This window comes from Sciurus vulgaris (genome assembly GCF_902686455.1).
Source record: "Sciurus vulgaris genome assembly, chromosome: 8".
Lineage (NCBI taxonomy): Eukaryota > Metazoa > Chordata > Mammalia > Rodentia > Sciuridae > Sciurus > Sciurus vulgaris.
In genome coordinates, this window is record NC_136468.1 from 55,104,043 (window position 1) to 55,115,243 (window position 11,201).

Consider the following 11,201-nt stretch of genomic DNA (forward strand, 5'->3'; position numbering starts at 1 on the left):
CTATTACTATTGTTAAATTTTGTAACACATATTTAAGTACTTAAATGTAAGAATTTTAAGAGGAAATACCTTGAATATTCAAGTACTGCAACTATCAATATACATTTGATTTATTTTTTTAAACATGGGAGTAGTTAGGCATATTGGCACACACCTGTAATCCCAGCTACTCAGGAGCCTGAGGCAGAGGGATCACATATTCAAGGTCAGCCAAGGCAATTTAGTGAAACCCTGTCTCAAAGAGAGCTGGGGATGTAGCCCAGTGGTAGAGCACTTGCCTAACCTCTATGAAAAGGCACACTGAAAAGTGCATCATTAGGTGATTTCTTTGTTGTGCAAACATCACAGGATGTGTTTACACACACCTAGATGTCTTAAGTCAAACACTATGTGATTTCTTGAGTGCATCAGGAGACATGGTAAACACAAGATGTCTGAGGCTACTGGTGGCCTGACATGCTCTATTACTGTAGCTTTTTTCTTTTTTTAAAAGTAGGAATATATTTAAAAATAAACAATAAAAACTGTATGACAAATACATAAATCAGTACCAGCTTCTTATCAAATATTACATACTGTACATAATTGTACATGCTGTGCTTTAGTGCCACTGGCTGCAGGTTTATTTATATCAGCCTCACTACAAACATGAGTAATGCACTGTGCCATGTTAAACCAAAACTCTTTAACTCAGGCACTCCCAAAATAAAAGGGTTCACTGAGCTGTTACACATGCTGGCTGGAAAAAGGGCCAGGTCCCGAGGCAAGTTTCTGCAACTCCCAGTAGAAAGAATAGACAGCAGTTGGGAAAATGTCCACTAACCCTAGAACTAAGAATAATGTTATAGCAAAAATTAGGGGAAGCATAAATTGAACCTACATTGGCTATAGATAAGAGGGGTGGTATAAAACAAAGCAGGAGAAGCTTTGGGATAGAAGACCCATCCATACGAAGTAACTGTTGCTTTTGGATAGGCTAGTGTTAACAGTATGGAGAGTTTATATTTGAACAGAGTGCAATGACCCTGGTGGTCAGCCTACATTTATGTTAAGGTTTCTACATACATTTAAGAATAAGAAACAGTCTTCTATAAGCTTTTCACCGGATTAACTTACCTCATCTCTTTCTTCTATCACCCTCCAGCCCATGTAATTAAAATTTGGATGGATAAGAATTTTTCTTTTAACATTTACCCCTTTCATTGAGGCCTTTTGGAGAAGTCATCACCGATGAATACTTGCATTATTTTTTATCATGTTCCATTAGCCCTTTTATATTCAGAGTGTGTCCATGTTCCTAGGTTTATTCCTGGATCATGTCCCACAGAGGAGAGAAAGATATAGGTAATGATGGTGAGATTTCTTGGAACCCAGCTAATCACCATCAGGAATTAATATTTTTCTAGGAAGTAGCTACTTTTGGAAAGGTATGCATAGCTACTTCAATCTTTTTGAACAAGCTGGAGTTCAGTCCACTGATTTTTACATAGTTGGGACTGTTCTTGGGCAGCAATATGTCTGGCAGTGTCTTCTGCTGTTTGACCAATGGTGGCAGAAATGTTTCAAATCGTATCCATTTACTTACACTCCATCCGTAGGCATAAGGAATCCAATTCTACTTTGGCCTTGAGAATATGGATAATCTACCAGCATGCTCCTATTTCTTCATTCTGTTGAGTTGGAATTTTTGTGTAAAGAGAGAGGGAAGTAATAATGTCTTAAGAAGTACTGTCCTTCCTTTTGCCAAATGTCTACAGTGGCAGCCCACACTTGCCATTTTAGGTCACCACCTATGCCATAAATATGTACCTTAAATAGTCTAAAGGACAAGGAGAAACTGACTAGCTTGGTGTAGCACAGTCAAAATCACCAATATTCTTTTTTTTTTTTTTTTTTTTTTCCCCAAATCACCACCAATACATTTATTTGAGGGAGGTGGGGTTAAGTCTTACCATGAACTTTTAAACTGGGAGGGCTAGAGACAATGATCTGCCTAACTTCTTCACATTCACACAGTTGCACAGGTAGCCAGATCCTGCACATGAGGTGTCACCATTAAACAGACAAGCATCAGATTTGTTCACTCTGAAGAGTCACATGATTTCCCATTCAGAAAAAGGTGTCGCCCTCGAATCAGAAAAGTAGTGTTGAGAAAAATGAAGGCAGAGCCTGGGATGGGCCTTCCAGCACAGGCCTAGGCAGGATGCTGGCCTGCTGAGGAGGTTATGCCCTATTTACAGAGAGAACAGGAGCTAGGCTCAGTGAGGGGTGCTAGGGGTGGGATCAGACTCCACTAGCCTTTCCTCGACCACCCTGGGCCTCCACAAGCCTTTCTCTGACCCTGCACAAGGCAGACTCAGCAAATCCTGACGTCAGGGAAGGACACCCCAACTCCCAAACCTATTCCACCCCACCTTTTGCAGGTCTAACAGGGGACCCCATCCACTGGGCCTAGCCCACCCCTCCCCATCCCACATCTGGACAGACACATGGCCAATATAAAAACTGTAGCCCAGCTGGGCTGGAGGACATCTAGGTGTTGCTGGGCTGGAATTTCCCTATAGGTATCCCAAGGTGATGGACTCACCCAAGGGCCAGGCTGAGACTGCGTGTTTGGTCAGGTGATTTAGGTTACTCCTGGGCAAAACACGATCCTGATGACACTCGGCGGAAGAGCAGGCTGGAGCCACGGAAGAGCTGGTCCTACACACTCAAGTACTTTCAGCGGTGAATACAGGATTTGTGAACACTGGGGGAGTAGCGGTGGAGCCCAGCCTGCAGCCCAAGGTTGTTCACAGCCATGAGGTCTCCGACCAGCAGGAAGGGGTAGGTCAGCACGCTCACTGCAATCCCCATCACAAACTTGGTGTAGCTCCGGATGGCCAGGGCCTGGCTGAACTGGGAACTTGGATTCTGGTCGTTTCCCAGCCCCCCTGGGTGTCACTCACGCTATCATCCACCAGGTAGGCATTGATGAAGTGGGCCAGCAGGTTACAACCCCACAAGAAAACCACATCGCCCAGGAGATGAGGGATTAAGCGACAAAGAATCCCAGCAGCCCCTCCTCTTTGAAAATCTTCCCAATGGAGCTCAGCACACCGCTATATTTGGCCTCCAGTCCCACAAACTGGACCATGCGGCGCATTGGGAAGACACGCAGGGGGTGGGCCAGCATGCGGGACACGCACTGCATCATCATCTCGCTTTCTTCAGGGAAGTCTCATATCATCCTTGTTGGAGACCTGCTCGATCTCGTCTGGAGGGAAAACCTTCTTCACGCTGCCCCGAGTCACAGTAGAGAGGGCGCTGGCCATCAGGCGGGGGCTCAGGCCTCGGAACAGCCCGATCTTCCCATCCACTTGCACAATGTACTTGGCATAGGTGAAGAAGCTTGGCAGGTAAAGGACCTTCCTCCGCAGCACATTGGTCCCCAGCGTGGGGGGCATCGGCTCATGCCCCATCTGGATTAGCAGCTTCACGTAGAGCAGCGGGTGGCTAAGCGCCGTCACACCCGCGCCCAACGCCACGAAAAGAGCCTCGGTGGTCGCGGCGTTGTCCCCCGAGCCCAGGCTCCCGGACGCGCCGTCCATCCTGCGGGCGGAGGGCTGCGCTGCAGGTCGAGGATGGCGCGGGTGTGCGCGGTGCGCGGTGCGCGGGCGGCGGATCTCGAGCCGGGGCCTCGACCCCCGCCGCCGCTCCGCCACGAGCTCCAGCTCCAGCTCCAGCTCCGGCTCCCGCCATCCCCGCGGCACCGCCCCCGCCCCAAATCACCAATATTCTTAACAACAAAATTCCCACAGCAACTTCTCTTGCTGATCAGATGATGTTTGAGGTTGGTGATGGAAGTGAACCATTCAAGTGAACTAGTCTTTTTAGGTGGAAAATATGGATCAAGCAATCAATTTCTTTGACTTTGCATTGGGATTCACAGGAAGAAACTCTAGTGCCTCAGAAAGAATTCTTAGAGACATCTTCCACAAAAATGTCAGCAGGAATTCTGTGAGGTGGAAGTTCACTCTCCTTGTCACCAAAAAAGATCGTTTTACTATAGAGTAATTTTTATTCACAACCTTAATGAGCTCTTGAGAATGCAGAACTCACACTTTTACGAGAGTCTAGAGCTACAGGAGAAAGCGGCATAAATCTTCCAGTTATGACTTCAAAGGGGTAAAACCTGTATTGTCCAAAGAAAGTTCACTGAATTCTTCAATATTAGTATGGAAGAGGCCTATAAACCTTCAGGAGTATCTTTGAGCAAGAGGAGTCATCAGATACTTTGGATTACTTTCAAGAGGAAACATAAAGTTACTGTTTGCTTCATCATGTTCCCATACATTTGTCTAGGGAAATATAATCCAATGTTAAAAATTTCTTCCTTAGGAGGAAAATTTACTGTGGTCTTGTTCTTGTTGAAAGTCTCACCCTAATATATGCACAGGGGCAGAAGAACAGATCAGAAGGCAACCGAGCAATGGTACCAAAGAAAAGTTTACAGTGTTTCTAGGGACCCTGACCAGACATTTGACTGGAAGCAGGAGTCCTAACAAAGCAGATTAGATCACCGGCCACTTCTAGAATTTACTTAAGGAAGAGAGAAAGGACAGTGAAGCAACAACTTATTCTTTTTTAAAAAATTTTTTTGCATACACGTAAACAGGGTAATAATGTCTGTCTCAATCCACTGTGCTTCCCATCCTCACCCACCCCACCACCCTTACTCCCCTCTGTACAATCCAAAATTCCTTCATTCTTCCCTACTATGGATCAGCATCCACTTATCAGAGAAAACATTCAGCCTTTAGTTTTTTGGGATTGGCTTATTTCACTTAGCATGATATTCTTCATTTCCATCCACTTAACTGCAAATGTCATAATTTCATTCTTCTTTAAGGCCGAGTAATATTCCATTGAGTATGTGGACCACATTTTCTTTAGCCATTCATCTGTCAAAGAGCATCTAGGTTAGTTCCATAGTTTTGCTATCATGAAATCAGGTGCTATAAATATTGATGTAGCCACGTCACTGTAGTATGCTGATTTTAAGTTCTTTGGGTATAAACCGAGGAATGGGATAGCTGGGTCAAATGGTGGTTCCATTCAATGTTTTCTTAGGAATCTCCATACTGCTTCCCAATCTGCAGTCCCTCCAACAGTGTATGAGTGTACCTTTTTCCCCACATCCTTGCCAACACTTTTTATTGCTTGTATTTTTGATAATTGCCATCCTGACTGGAGTGAGATAAAATCTTAGAGCAGTTTTCATTTGCATTTCTCTAATTGCAAGAGATGATGACATTTTTTTCATGTTTGTTGATCAATTGTATTTCTTCTTTTGCAAAGTGTCTGCTTAGTTCCTTAGCCCATTTATTGATTGGGTTATTTGTTTTTTTGGTGTTAAGTTTTTTAAATTCTTATATATCTTGGAGATTAGTGCTCTATCTGAAGTGTGTGTGGTAAAGACTTTTTCCCATTCTACAGGTTCTTCTTCAAATTATTGTTTCCTTTGCTAATAAGAAGCTTTTTAGTTTGAATCCATCCAATTTATTGATTCTTAATTTTACTTCTTGTGCTTTAGGAGTTTTGTTAAGGAAGTCAGGTCCTAAGTTGGCATGATGAAGATGTGAGCCTATTTTTTCTTCAATGAGGCACAGGGTCTCTGTTTTAGTGCCTAAGTCTGATCCATTTTGAGATGATTTTTGTGCAGGGTGAGAGATAGAGGTTTAATTTCATTTTGTTAAATATGGATTTCCAGTTTTCCCAGCACCATTTGTTGAAGAGGCTATCTTTTCTCCAATGTATATTTTTGGCACCTTTCTCTAGTATGAGATAACTATTTATGAGGGTTTGTCTCTGTGTCCTCTATTCTGTACCATTAGTCTACCTGTCTATTTTGGTGTCAATACCATGCTGCTTTTGTTACTATTGCTCTGTAGTATAGTTTAAGGTCTGGTAGTATGATGCCTCTTGTTTTACTCTTTTTGCTAAGAATTGCTTTGGCTCTTCTGGGTCTCTTATTTTTTCAAATGAATTTCATGATTGATTTTTCCATTTGTATGAAGAATGTCATTGAGATTTTAATAGGAATTGCATTGAATCTGTATAACACTTTTGGTAGTATGGCCATTTTGACAATATTAATTCTTCCTATCCAAGAGCATGGGAGATTTTTCCATCTTCCAAGGTCATTTTAAATTTCTTTCTTTAGTGTTCTGTAGTTCTCATTGTAGAGGTCTTTCACCTCTTGTGTTAGAGTGATTCCCAAGTATTTTATTTTTGTTGAGGCTATTGTGATGGGGCAGTTTACCTAATTTCTTTTGCAGTGGATTTGTCATTTATGTATAAAAATGCATTTGATTTATGGGTATTGATTTTACATCCTACTTTGCTGAATTCATTTATGAGTTCTAGAATTTTTCTGGTGAAATTTTTTGGATCTTCTAAATATAGAATCATGTCATCAGCAAATAGTGATAGTTTGAGTTCTTCTTTACCTATTTGTATTCCTTTAATTTCTTCAATCTGATTGCTCTGGCTAGGGTTTCAAGGACAACGTTGAATAGTAGTGGTGAAACAGGGCATCCCTGCCTTGTTCCAGTTTTTAAGGAGAATATTTTCAGTTTTTCTCCATTTAGAGTGACGTTGGCCTTGAGCTTAGCATAGATAGCTTTTACCATTTGAGGTATGTTCCTACTATCCCTGTTTTTTTAGTGTTTTGAACATGAAGAGATGCTATATTTTGTCAAAGACTTTCTCTGCATCTATTGAGATAATCATGTGATTCTTTAAGTCTATTGATGTGATATATTATGTTTATTGATTTCTGTATGTTGAAACAACCTTGCATTCCAGGGATGAACCTCACTTGATCATGGTGCATTATCTTTTTAATATATTTTTGTGTGAGACTTACTAGAATTTTATTGAGAATTTTTGTGTCTATGTTCATGAGGGATATTGATCTGAAGTTTTCTTTCCTTGATGTGTCTTTGCCTGGTTTTGATATAAGGGTGACAGTAGTCTCATAGAATGAGTTTGGAAGGGTTCCCTCCTTTTCTGTTTCATGGAGTAATTTGAGGAGTATTGGTGTTAATAGTTCTTTGAAGGTCTTGTAGAACTCAGCTGAGAATCTGTCTGGTCCTGGGCTTTACTTGGTTGGTAGGTTTTTGATGGCATCTTCTTTTCTTTGTTTAAAATTGGTCTGTTTAAATTGTGTATGTCCTGCATCAGTTTGGGTAGATCATATGTCTCTAGAAATTTGTTGATGTATTTGAGTGTTCTATTTTATTTGAGTATAAACTTTCAAAATAGTTTCTAATTATGTTCTATATTTCAGTAGTATCTGTCATGATATTTCCTTTTTCATCACAAATTTTAGTAATTTGAGTTTTCTCTCTCTCTTTGTTAGTGTGGCTAAGAGTTTAATAATTTTATTTATTTTTTCAAAGAACCAACTTTTTGTTTTGCCAATTTTTTGAATTGTTTCTTTTGTTTCAATTTCATTGATTTCAGCTCTGATTTTAATTATTTCCTGTCTTCTGCTGCTTTTGGTGTTGATTTGTTCTTTTCCTAGGACTTTGAGATGTAATGTTGGGTCCTTTATTTGTTGACTTTTCTTTTAATGTGTGAGCTCAATGCAACGAACTTTCCTCTTAGCACTGCCTTCAGAGCGTCCCAGAGATTTTGGTATGTTGTATCAGTGTTCTCATTTACCTCTTAGTATTTTTTAATTTCCTCCTTGATTTCTTCTTTTATCCATTCATCATTCAGTAGCATGCTATTTAGTCTTCAGGGGTTGGAGTAACTTCTATTTTTAATTTTATCATTGATTTCTAGTTTCATTCTATTAGATCTGATAGAATGCAAAGTAGTATCTCTGTTTTTTAATATTTGCTGAGAGTTGCTTTGTGACATAACATATGGTCTATTTTATAAAAGGATCCATGTGCTGCTGAGAAGAAAGTGTATTCGCTCAATGATGGCTGAAATACTCTATATATGTTTGTTAAGTCTAAATCATTGATCGTATCATGTAATTCTATAGTTCCTTTGTTTAACTTTTGTTTGGAAGATCTATCCATTTGTGAGAGAGGTGTGTTAAAGTCACCCAGTATTATTGTGTTGTGTTCTATTTGATTCTTGAAATTGAGAAGGGGATGTTTGATGTTCATAGATGCTCCATTTTGGGGGCATATATATTTACAATTTTTATGTCTTGTTGGTGTATGATTCCCTTAACCAGTATGAAATGTCCTTCTATCCTGTCTAACTTTGGTTTGAAGTCCACTTTGGCTGATATAAGCATGGAAACCCCTGCTTGTTTATGGAGTTCATGTGAGTGATATGTTTTCTTCAACCTTTCACCTTCAGTCTGTGTATGTCTTTTCCTAGGAGGTGAATCTCTTGAAGACAGCATATTGTTGGATCTTTTTTTAAAAAAATCCAATCTGCCCATTTATATCTTTTGATTGATGAGTTTAGGCCATTGATGAGTCAGGGTTATTATTGAGATATGATTTGTATTCCCAGTCATTTTGGTTTTTTGTTTGTTTGTTTGTTTGTTTGTTTGTTTTTAACTTGCTTAGTTTTTCCTTTGGTGTAGTTCCTCCCTTTGCTGATTTTCCTTGTTTTTTTTTTTTTTTTTTTTTTTTTTTTTTTTTTTCATTTCCTGCTCATGGAATATTTTGCTGAGAATGTTCTGTAATGCAGGCTTTCTAGTTGTGAATTCTTTAAACTTTTGTTTATCATGGAAGGTTTTCATTTCATCTTCAACTCTAAAGTTTAATTTGCTGGATATAAAATTCTCAGTTGACATCCATTTTCTTTCAGAGCTTGATTTATGTCATTCCAGGACCTCCTGGCATTGAGGGACTGGGTTGAGAAATCAGCTGAGATCCGAATTGTTTTCCCTCATATGTAATTTCATTTTTTTCTCTCAGAGCCTTTAAAATTCTATCCTTATTCTGTATGTTAGTCATTCTCATTATAACGTGCCTTGGTGTGGGTCTGCTGTGATTTTGTACATTTGGGGTCATATAAGCCTCTTGAGGTTGATTTTCCATTTAATTCTTTAGATATGGAAAGTTTTCTGATATTATGTCATTGAAAAGATTGTACATTCCTTTACTTTGTATCTCCACACCTTCTTCTATTCTGATAAATCTTAAATTTTGTCTTTTCATGTTATTCCATATTTCTTGGAGGTTCTGTTCATGGTTTCTTACCATCTTCTCTGTTTGGTCAACTTTATTTTCAAGAGTGTATATTTTGTCTTCATTGTCAGGTTTTGTCTTCCAAGTGATCTAGTCTGTTGGTGATACTTTCCATTGAATTTTTAATTTGGTTTATTGTTTCCTTCGTTTTGAGGATTTCTGCTTAATTCCTTTTTATGCCTCTTTATTAAAGTGATCTTTCACTTCCTGTATTTTCTTTCCAATATCATACTTTATATCAAAGATCAATCTACCTATGTATTTTCTAAACTCCACCTCTGACATTTGTTCTACTGTGTTGTCTATGGATTCTATTATTGGAACATCTTGGTTTGTTTGAGGCCCTTTGTTCCCTTGTTTTTTCATCTTGTTTGTGTGTCTCCTCATCCAGTGGTATGGAGCTGAGGCAGTACAGATTACCCTGTAGTCTTTTAATGTCCTTAAGGGGGAGACTAATATTAGCAGCACCCAATGCAAAGAATATGCCACTGTACACCAAATGACTCCTATTAAGGTGTTTACAGTTTTGTCACAATAGACAGAAATGAAGTGTTCAATTATTGTCCACAATATAAACAGTAAGTTTGCTAAAAGGGTTTACCATTTCAAATGATGGACAATGAGGGAACGGAAGTAGTGTAAGTGTAAGATGTGATGTTTATGAGGGAGGGGGAGAGAAGATAGAGCTAAAAATTTACAGTGAGGGCAAGGGAGGAATTAATAGAGTTTGGCTGAGAGAAGTGAGAAAGAGAATCCAGGGAGACAGGTAGGTGATTGGAAAACTATGTAAAGATTTGTTTAAAAAAGTAAAAATATAGGAATACACAACAAAACTGTCATACACTCTTCAGACATCTCATTCCTCAATAAATTGACGCATGAAAAATATTTGGATTCAAAGATGGTACAGTTGTGAGTCAGGTTGAAAAAGGAAAAAGAAAAGGAGGGAAATCTCAATGGAAAATTGAATGATTGCTTCCATTGGCTTTCAAAAATTTTCTGAGCTTCCCTTCACCAATAGGTGGGGTTGTCTGAAGTTTGAAGTTAGCTCCAGTCCAGTGGGTACCAGACCTGTTTGGTGGGTAAGCTGATAGCAAGATGCCCTCACATTCTCTTACAGTCTTCCCACCTGCTAAAGAGAGCCCCTTCCATCCCTGCACACTTCAGGACTCACTGGGCTGGAGAGAGCCCAGTTTTCTCCAGTTTCTTCAACCTCTGCTTCACCCAGGGAATTGTCTCTAGTCTCTGACTTTCCACAGGTTTTCCAGACCGAGACTAGCCCACACAAACCCAGCTGCAATCTGATGGACTTGAGCTTCAGCTTCCCCAGACCCCGTCTTGCTTCAGTCCCAAGATCTCAATGCCCTTTCAACTTGCAGAGAGACCACCAGGGATGTGCTCTGAGGAGTGACCCTGAGAAGAGGCAGCCAGATGGCAGTCACTACCACACCGAGAAGAAAGACCTCAGATGCAACCAGACCTGCAAGTACCCCAATATATCTCCAGGCCCTGGCCTGAGTCCCCAGACTGAGGTGGTAGCACCCCAAGATGGTGGAGGCAAACCTATGGATCCTGGCTATTGTCCCAAAACGGTAACAGCCACGTGTAATCAAACCTGCAGGTACTATGGCAGTGGACTTCCAGGCAATAGTGGGCAGTAGGCAAACTGCTGGTGGTCTGCAGGCTGCCTGCAGGCTAATGGTGGATGATCAGTGGGTGGATGTTGGGTAGTGCCCAATGGGTAGGTGAAAGGCAGGCGGTGGGCAGGCAAGAGGCAGGCAAACGAACAAATGGAGGGTGATAGGCAGCAGTCAGTGAGTGATTCACACTAAAAAGTAGGCAATATGCTGGCAGATGGGGGGCAATTGTGGTGGATGAATGGGGTAAACAGCAGGGGATCAGTGCACAGCAATGACTGCCTCACAGAGAAACTATTTCCTCTGCTTGAATCCCAAGTTATGGAGCAACAAGGAATGCAGCCTCCTTCTAGTC

General features: G+C 40.6%; 1 pseudogene across 1 annotated transcript; it reads right to left on the reverse strand.

Annotated features, from left to right (window-relative positions):
* Positions 1 to 1,907: 1,907 nt before the first annotated feature.
* LOC306668277 (mitochondrial carrier homolog 1-like) lies at positions 1,908 to 3,674 on the reverse strand (annotated as a pseudogene). Its single transcript has one exon. The product of its transcript is annotated as a mitochondrial carrier homolog 1-like (transcript).
* Between the last annotated feature and the right edge of the window lie 7,527 nt (positions 3,675 to 11,201).